At 39.4% G+C, this 8,085-nt stretch overlaps 1 pseudogene; it reads left to right on the top strand.

Moving 5' to 3' along the window:
* The first annotated feature begins 3,217 nt into the window (after nucleotides 1–3,217).
* LOC143608435 (secreted RxLR effector protein 161 pseudogene) lies at nucleotides 3,218–3,949 on the top strand (annotated as a pseudogene).
* Nucleotides 3,950–8,085: the final 4,136 nt, after the last annotated feature.

Here is an 8,085-nt window from a genome sequence, read left to right as displayed (position 1 = left end):
CTCTTCCAAGCGTTACCAGAAGATATGGTACTTCAGATTGCGAATCTTGAAACGGCGAGAGAGATGTCGGAAGCCATCAAAACACGGTTTATTGGGGCAGATAGAGTAAAGAAAGCGCGTCTTGCGACCTTGAAGAACGAATTTGAAGGTCTGAGGATGGAAGATGGTGACAATATAGACGGTTTTGCTGCCAAGATAACAGCGATTGCGTCTAAGGCGAATGATTTGGGTGAACCATTCGAAGAGAAGAAACTAGTTCACAAATTACTCAATGTTGTGCCAGAAAAGTTTATCCAGATAGTAGCTTCAATAGAACAGTTCTTAGATCTTGATACGATGTTATTTCAAGAAGCCATTGGTCGTCTAAAGACGTTTGAAGAAAGGACTAATCTGAAACATAAGCAATCAATGGCTAAAGATGACCAGTTATTGCTTACTTATACAGAATGGCAGGCTAAGAAGAGGGATAATGGGTCCAAGAACAAGAAATGGGGATCAAAGTCTGGTCAGAAAGGAAAAGACACAGATCGTGGTTCCAAGAACCAAAGAAATTCAGATAGGCCAAAGAAAGATAAGTCACAAATTAAGTGTTTTAAATGTGAACAATTAGGACACTATGCGAGTGAGTGTTCTGGTTTGAAAGCCAAGAATCAAAAAGCTAATCTCACTAAGATTCAAGAAGAAGGAAGTGGGCAAGGAGAGAATGGTCCAGCTCTGTTTATGGCTCAGTTGATTGATTCAGAAAACAAGGAAAAAGTTTTTCTGAATGAGCATAGAGTGAACCCTTCAAGTTTTGAATCTAAGGATGATCAAGAGATGGAGTTGTATCTTGATAATGGGGCATCCAACCATATGATTGGTAATGTTTCAATGTTTTCTCATATTGATAAAGGTGTAGCTGGTTCTGTAAAATTGGGTGATGGATCTTGTGTTGAGATACAAGGAAAAGGTTTTGTAATTCTAGAAGGGAAGAATCATGAGCATAGATTACTAACAAATGTGTACTTTATACCACATTTGAAGAGTAATATATTGAGTCTCGGCCAGATTACCGAAGGTGGTTGTGAGGTCAAGATGAAAGGGAATTTTCTTTGGTTGTTTGACAAAGATGGAAAGTTACTAATGAAGGTAACTAAGTCTGCAAACAGATTGTACAAGATTAGTTTGAAGATTGGTTCACCAATGTGTTTCCAAGCAAAAATTGATAGTTCACCATGGTTATGGCATGGTAGACTTGGACATGTCAATTTTGAATCATTAAGAGTGATGACAAGTAAACAGATGGTGAAAGGAGTACCATTGATTAATCACCCTTCTCAAGTTTGTGAAGCATACTTGGCCGGTAAACACACCAGAGATCCATTCCCACAACAATCCCAATATAGAACTGATAAGCCTCTCATGATGATCTCAGTTGATCTGTGTGGACCTATACAACCTACAAATTCAGCAGGTAATAAGTACTTTAAGCTTTTACTTGATGACTACACAAGGTTTATGTGGTGCTACATGTTAAAAAGTAAAGATCAAGCATATAATTTCTTCAAGTTGTTTAAAGGAAAAGTAGAGAATGAGTTTGAATTGAAGATTAAGTGTTTGAGGTCTGATAGAGGAGGAGAGTTTACTTCTCAAGAATTTAATATGTTTTGTGAAAAGGAGGGTATTACAAGACTGTTAACAGCTCCATATTCTCCTCAGCAGAATGGGGCGGTAGAGAGAAGAAACAGATCAGTGTTGAATATGACTAGAAGTATGCTCAAAGCTATGAGTATGCCTCAAGATTTTTGGGCGGAAGGGGTAAGACATTCAGTGTATCTTCTGAATAGACTTCACACAAAATCATTAGATCATTCTTTATGAGGCTTTGAAGGGTAGGAAGCCTGATTTGCATCATTTAAGAGTTTTTGGTTGTGTAGGCCATGTGAAAATCACACAACCAGTGCTTAAGAAACTAGATGATAGAAGTTTTCCAATGGTCTATCTAGGAGTAGAAGCTGGCACAAAGGCTAATAGGATGTATGATCCAGTGAGAAAGAGAATTGTAGTTAGTAGAGATGTGAAGTTTGAAGAGAATAGAGAATGGGAATGGGCTGAGTATCTAAAAGAGGTTAGTACTGATGATCCTAGTTGGATTGATTTTCTGTTCACGAAGATGAGGTTGTGGTTGCACATGGAAATGTGGTTCAAAATGATACAACACCTTATTCATCTCAGAATGAAGAAGGTGAGTCATCTGGTACAAGTCTTGAAGAGACTGAAGGAGGGTTAAGAAGGTCTAGTAGAGTATCCAATTTACCTCCTAGATTTGGTGATTGTTCTTGATGGGAACATAAGGTATGGTTTGAATAGAGAAGAAGAATCTCAGTTTGTGCAGTTGGAAGCTCACTATGTTGAGTTACTTCTTGTACAAAAAGGAGAACCATTGTCCTATCAAGAAGCAGTTAAGGAAAGTGTTTGGAGAGTGGCTATGGATGAAGAGATTGAAGCCATAGAAAAGAACAAGACTTGGGTGTTAGTAGATCCTTAGGAAGTGTAATCCAATAGGTCTTAAGTGGGTGTTTAAGATAAAAAAGGATGTTTTAGGTAAAGTAACAAGACACAAAGCCAAGCTGGTTGCTAAAGGGTATGTACAACAATATGGTGTAGATTCTGAAGAAGCTTTTGCACCCGTTGCTAGGATTGAAACTATAAGGCTGGTCTTGGCATTGTCAGCAAAGATGGGCTGGAATGTGTATCATATGGATGTAAAGGCAGCTTTTTTACATGGGGACTTAAAGGAAGTTGTATATGTGAAGCAGCCAGAAGGGTATACTAGGAAAGGGGCTGAACTGAAAGTGTTTAAATTGTCAAAAGCCCTTTATGGCTTGAGACAGGCACCAAGAGCTTGGAATATCAAGCTTGATACAGTTTTAAAAGAGTTGAAATTTAAAAGGTGTCAGAATGAACAAGCACTTTATGTTAAGTCCAACAAAGATTCATTGTTGATTATCGGAGTATATGTGGATGATCTTCTTGTTACGGGAAGTTGCATACAAGAGGTAGAAGAGTTCAAACTCCAAATGAGGTCTAAGTTTGAAATGACTGATCTTGGTTTATTGAATTACTATCTTGGCATTGAGGTTGAGCAAACGAAAGAAGGAATATTCAGCAGACTGCTTATGCAAAAAGGATACTGCAAATGGCTGAGTTAGAAGACTGCAATGCAACCAAACTGCCTATGGAAGCTGGATTGAAGCTATACAAAGATGAAGGTGGTGAGGATGTTGATGCAACAGTTTATAGGAGACTTGTGGGCTCATTGAGGTACGTAACTCAGACAAGACCTGACATATGCTATGCAGTTGGTTATGTGAGTAGATTCATGCAAAGTCCTAAAGAATCTCATATGAAAGCTGTTAAGTTTTTGCTCAGGTATGTTAAAGGTACTCTTCATTATAGTATAAAGTATGGTAGGTTTGCTGGAGGTGGCTTGGTGGGTTTTAGTGACAATAATCATCTAACGGATAGTGATGATGGAAAGAGTACTAGTGGCAATGTGTTTTACTATAATGATTGTCTTGTGTCATGGCATTCACAAAAGCAACAAACAGTAGCTTTGTCTTCCTGTGAGGCTGAGTTCATGGCTGCAACTTCTGCAGCATGTGAGGCACTTTGGTTACAAGGCTTAATACAAGAAATTACTGAAAATAAACGAGAGGCTGTGGTAATTTGGGTTGATAACAAATCAGCTATAGCTTTGATGAAAAACCCTGTTTTTCATGGCAGGAGCAAACACATCAATACTAGATATCAGTTTATAAGAGAGTGTATTGAAAAGGGTCAAATCCATGTTGACTTCATAAGTGGTAATCTACAAAGAGCTGATATTTTAACCAAGGCATTACCAAGGTTGAAATTTGCAGAATTAAGGTGTATGCTTGGTGTTGAAGAATCGGATTGGTTAGAGTAAAGTTTTTGGAATTAGAGGGGAGTATGTTAGTATACTTCTTAATAGTTGAGGGGTCTGTTTGTATAATTCCAAATGTTTAGGGTAGTTTCTGTAAATTGTTTTGAGTCTGTTGGTATTAATACTGTTGTAACAGAAGTCAAAGTATTCGTTAATAGAAATTTCGTTTTCCCTCTTTTCATCTACTTGAAACCCTAAAAAACTCTAGCTTTCAATTCTCTTAATTCTCCATTGTTGCTGATACCTTGCTTCAAACACTACTAAGATCGAAAGTATATGAATCTCATAAATTTCAAATTTGTTAAAGCACCATTTTCCATGTTTTATTGTTACTTTAATATATATATATATATATATATATATTTGCATAACTGAGCTATAAAATTGATCATTGTCCTTAACACTTAAATTAACTAGTATATTAAATAACGTTTCATAAATTTCATGTGATGCATGCAGGTGCTCGATCACTAAAGTTGTTTATGGAGTTGTGTCGTAAGTGGGGATTGGGGAATCTGGGTTGTTACCGTCTACATTCTCATCTGGCAACTAGTCAGACCCAAAGTACGTATGTTAGTTTAATTACTATATCTTGATTTAACTTTATTATTCGATATACTTTTTGGAATTGAACATCAAATTGCTAGTGGATCTCTAAATGATCCGAAGAGTGGGCATGAATATCACGTGTACGTAGTGTCAAGCATGTCTACTAATGATCGGATGTAAATGGACGGATTTTGCAACCTATATCAAATGTGAACTTGTACGCATATTAGTGCAACGAATTAAACTAGTTTATTTCTAGGATTTGATATTAAACGCCAATAAAAACATGTTTATGGTGTATCATGAATTGTAGGGTGTACAAGATATTGTTATTAAAGTGATTAACATGGCACACATGCCCTCATTTACCCTCGTTTATTACTAAAAAAATGTTTGAATATTTGAATGTAAAATAATAGTCAAATATTGTTACATGCTAATATTCGATTCAAATGATTCACTTCCTCTCTTTTCTCAATCAAATAAAGTTTTAGAATCCTTAAAATTTTCATTATTAAAAACTAAACGAGTGAAAAACTAACGTGAGCTTTAGAGAATATAAATGCAATATATTTAACAAAATCGAAAGCTCATATATGTGGTATAGAACATATTTTATTTGTGGAAATTATAATGTTTTATGGAACGTAAAATAGAATATGTGATATGAAGACCAAGTTATTCGATTTTTTGACGTTAGTAAAATAATTTCGAATAGCTTATAATATAGCCTAAAATAGGAAAAGGTTGGTTTAATGTTGAACAGGAGATAAATTGAAGAAAGGTCAGTGCTGAGATTTTGGACCAAATAATTTAATGTTGTCAAATCATAGATCGGTTGAATATAATACCTAGCTAACTTTTGAACCCAATTTAAAGTCCTTATGGGTATGTCAATTCATCATGTATATGTCAATCATACGTCACACATACAACTCTTTCATTAAATAATACATTTATCCTCACTCTCACTTCTTCCTTTTTCTTTCACACATTGTATATTATATGGCCAAAGAAAAGTGAAGTTTAATCTCAGTCGTACACTCTTTGAGATTAAATCCTAGCCGTATAAAGGATTTTAAATGGTAGTTTTCCGGTCGGTTACCGGCGGTTCCATCAACCATTTTTTTCGTCCATGTCGTGGGTAACCGCCCAACCCTAAATAAAAATATATATCTCGCCCTCACTTCCTCTACATCATCCTTCTCAATTTAAGATTGCGTCCATGTATAATCAATCTTTCGCGAAAACCCTTATGACCAAAAAAATTTGAAGTATTGCATCATCAAAGTTGTTTAATTGATTCTTCTGGTAAGTCGATCGTTATTATTCTGGTGAAACATGAGACTTTATTTGTGTCGAAGCACGAGATGAATCTGACCTGATCCATGACGATGTTTCCACGGATTTCGAGATGAACGAACCACGTCTTGATCTTCTTCTCCGGCTAGTTGGGATCTGCAATGACTTTTTGGGGGTGTGGAGGTGACCGCTAAGAAATCTCCAGGATCTCTTGTTCACAGACACAAAAATATGGTGGTGGCTCTTATTGAGAATGACCAACCCCTAATAAGGAGGTGGAGACCTCCTTATATAGGGAGCCTCATGGCCACCATCATGGTACCTCCACAAAACCCCCTCAGCCCAATAACATTGTATTAGTCCATATAATAAAATAAGCCAAACATAATAAATTTAGGGTCGTAAAACCGGGTTTAGTACCATACCCCTACAAGCCCCCCCAAGTCCAGCGTTGCTCCTGGGCGCGCAAGCGTTTAGGTGGAGCGCTGGACTTTATGAGGGGTGGTAGGGCGTGAGGCGGTTTTTTCCCTTTTCTTCGGCCTTATCTTTATTGTCTTTGAGTTTTGGGAGGTTTTCTTCATGATGGTGACGTGTTGTGGTTTTTGTGATAATGATGGTGCACTAGCATGAATAAGATATAGCACGCCGAATAATAAAAGCCTGCGCGCGAGGTGACTTACGAACTATGAGAATAATAAAAGGTTGCGCGCGAGGCGACTTACGAGCTATAAGAATAATAAAGCTTGCGCGCGTGAGGCGACTTACGAGCTGTAAAAATAATGAAGCCTGCGCGCGAGGCGACTTACGGATCTGAGAATAATAAAGCTTGCGCGCGTGGCGTCTTACGAGCTATAAGAATAATAAAAGCTTGCGCGCGAGGCGTCTTACGAGCTATATGAATAATAAAGCTTGCGCGCGTGAGGCGTCTTACGAGCTGTAAAAATAATGAAGCCTGCGCGCGAGGCGACTTACGGATCTATGAGAATAATGAAGCCTGCGCACGTGGCGTCTTACGAGCTATAAGAATAATAAAAGCTTGCGCGCGAGGCGACTTACGAGCTGTAAAAATAATGAAGCTTGCGCGCGAGGCGACTTACGGATCTGAGAATAATAAAGCTTGCGCGCGAGGCGACTTACGAGCTATAAGAATAATAAAAGCTTGCGCGCGAGACGTCTTACGGGCTATAAGAATAATAAAAGCTTGCGCGCGAGGCGTCTTACGAGCTATAAAAATAATGAAGCTTGCGCGCGTGAGGCGACTTACGAGCTGTAAAAATAATGAAGCCTGCGCGCGAGGCGACTTACGGATCTGAGAATAATAAAGCTTGCGCGCGAGGCGACTTACGAGCTATAAAAATAATAAAAGCTTGCGCGCGAGGCGTCTTACGGGCTATAAGAATAATAAAAGCTTGCGCGCGAGGCGTCTTACGAGCTATAAAAATAATGAAGCCTGCGCGCGAGGCGACTTACGGATCTGAGAATAATAAAGCTTGCGCACGTGGCCTATGGGTTTATGAGGATTCCCAACCTTTAAGTTTGGCGCGTAGCCATATGGGATATTATGAGGATTCCCTACCTTTAAGTATGGCGCGTAGCCATATGGGATATTATAAGGATTCCCAACATTTAAGTATGGCGCGTAGCCATATGGGATATTATGAGGATTCCCAACATTTAAGTATGGCGCGTAACCATAGGGGATATTATGAGGATTCCCAACCTTTAAGTATGGCGCGTAGCCATATGGGATATTATGAGGATTCCCAACCTTTAAGTATGGCGTGTAGCCATATGGGATATTATGAGGATTCCCAACCTTTAAGTATGGCGCGTAGCCATATGAGTACAATCATGGTTGTTCTTATCCTGATTTGGATTAGACTGTTCATTTGTTATGTCGCTTACGCGCGGCCTGCACAATGTCTCCTTTATTCTCACGCGCGGATGTGGTTCGTGAGCGTGCATGATGCGTGAGCATCTAATATGCATGAGCGTACGTGAAGCCCAATAACATATGTGATGCGTGAGCATATGAGATGCGTGAGCATGTGATATGCGTGAGCATACGTGATGCGTGAGCATATGTGGTATGCGTGAGCTGTGGCGTAGAGTAATCGCCGGGAGCGCGCATGCGATCCGCTGTGGCGTAGAGTGATCGCCGGGAGCGCGCATGCGACCCGCTGTGGCGTAGAGTGATCGCCGGGGGCGCGTATGCGACCCGCTGTGGCGTAGAGTGATCGCCGGGGGCGCGCATGCGACCCGCTGTGGCGTAGAGTGATCGCCGGGGG

This window comes from Bidens hawaiensis, unplaced genomic scaffold (genome assembly GCF_021521415.1).
Source record: "Bidens hawaiensis isolate Kalapana, Puna unplaced genomic scaffold, B.hawaiensis_p1.1 tig00419365_1, whole genome shotgun sequence".
NCBI classification, from domain to species: Eukaryota; Viridiplantae; Streptophyta; class Magnoliopsida; order Asterales; family Asteraceae; genus Bidens; species Bidens hawaiensis.
This window is presented reverse-complemented; position numbering and strand designations above follow the sequence as displayed.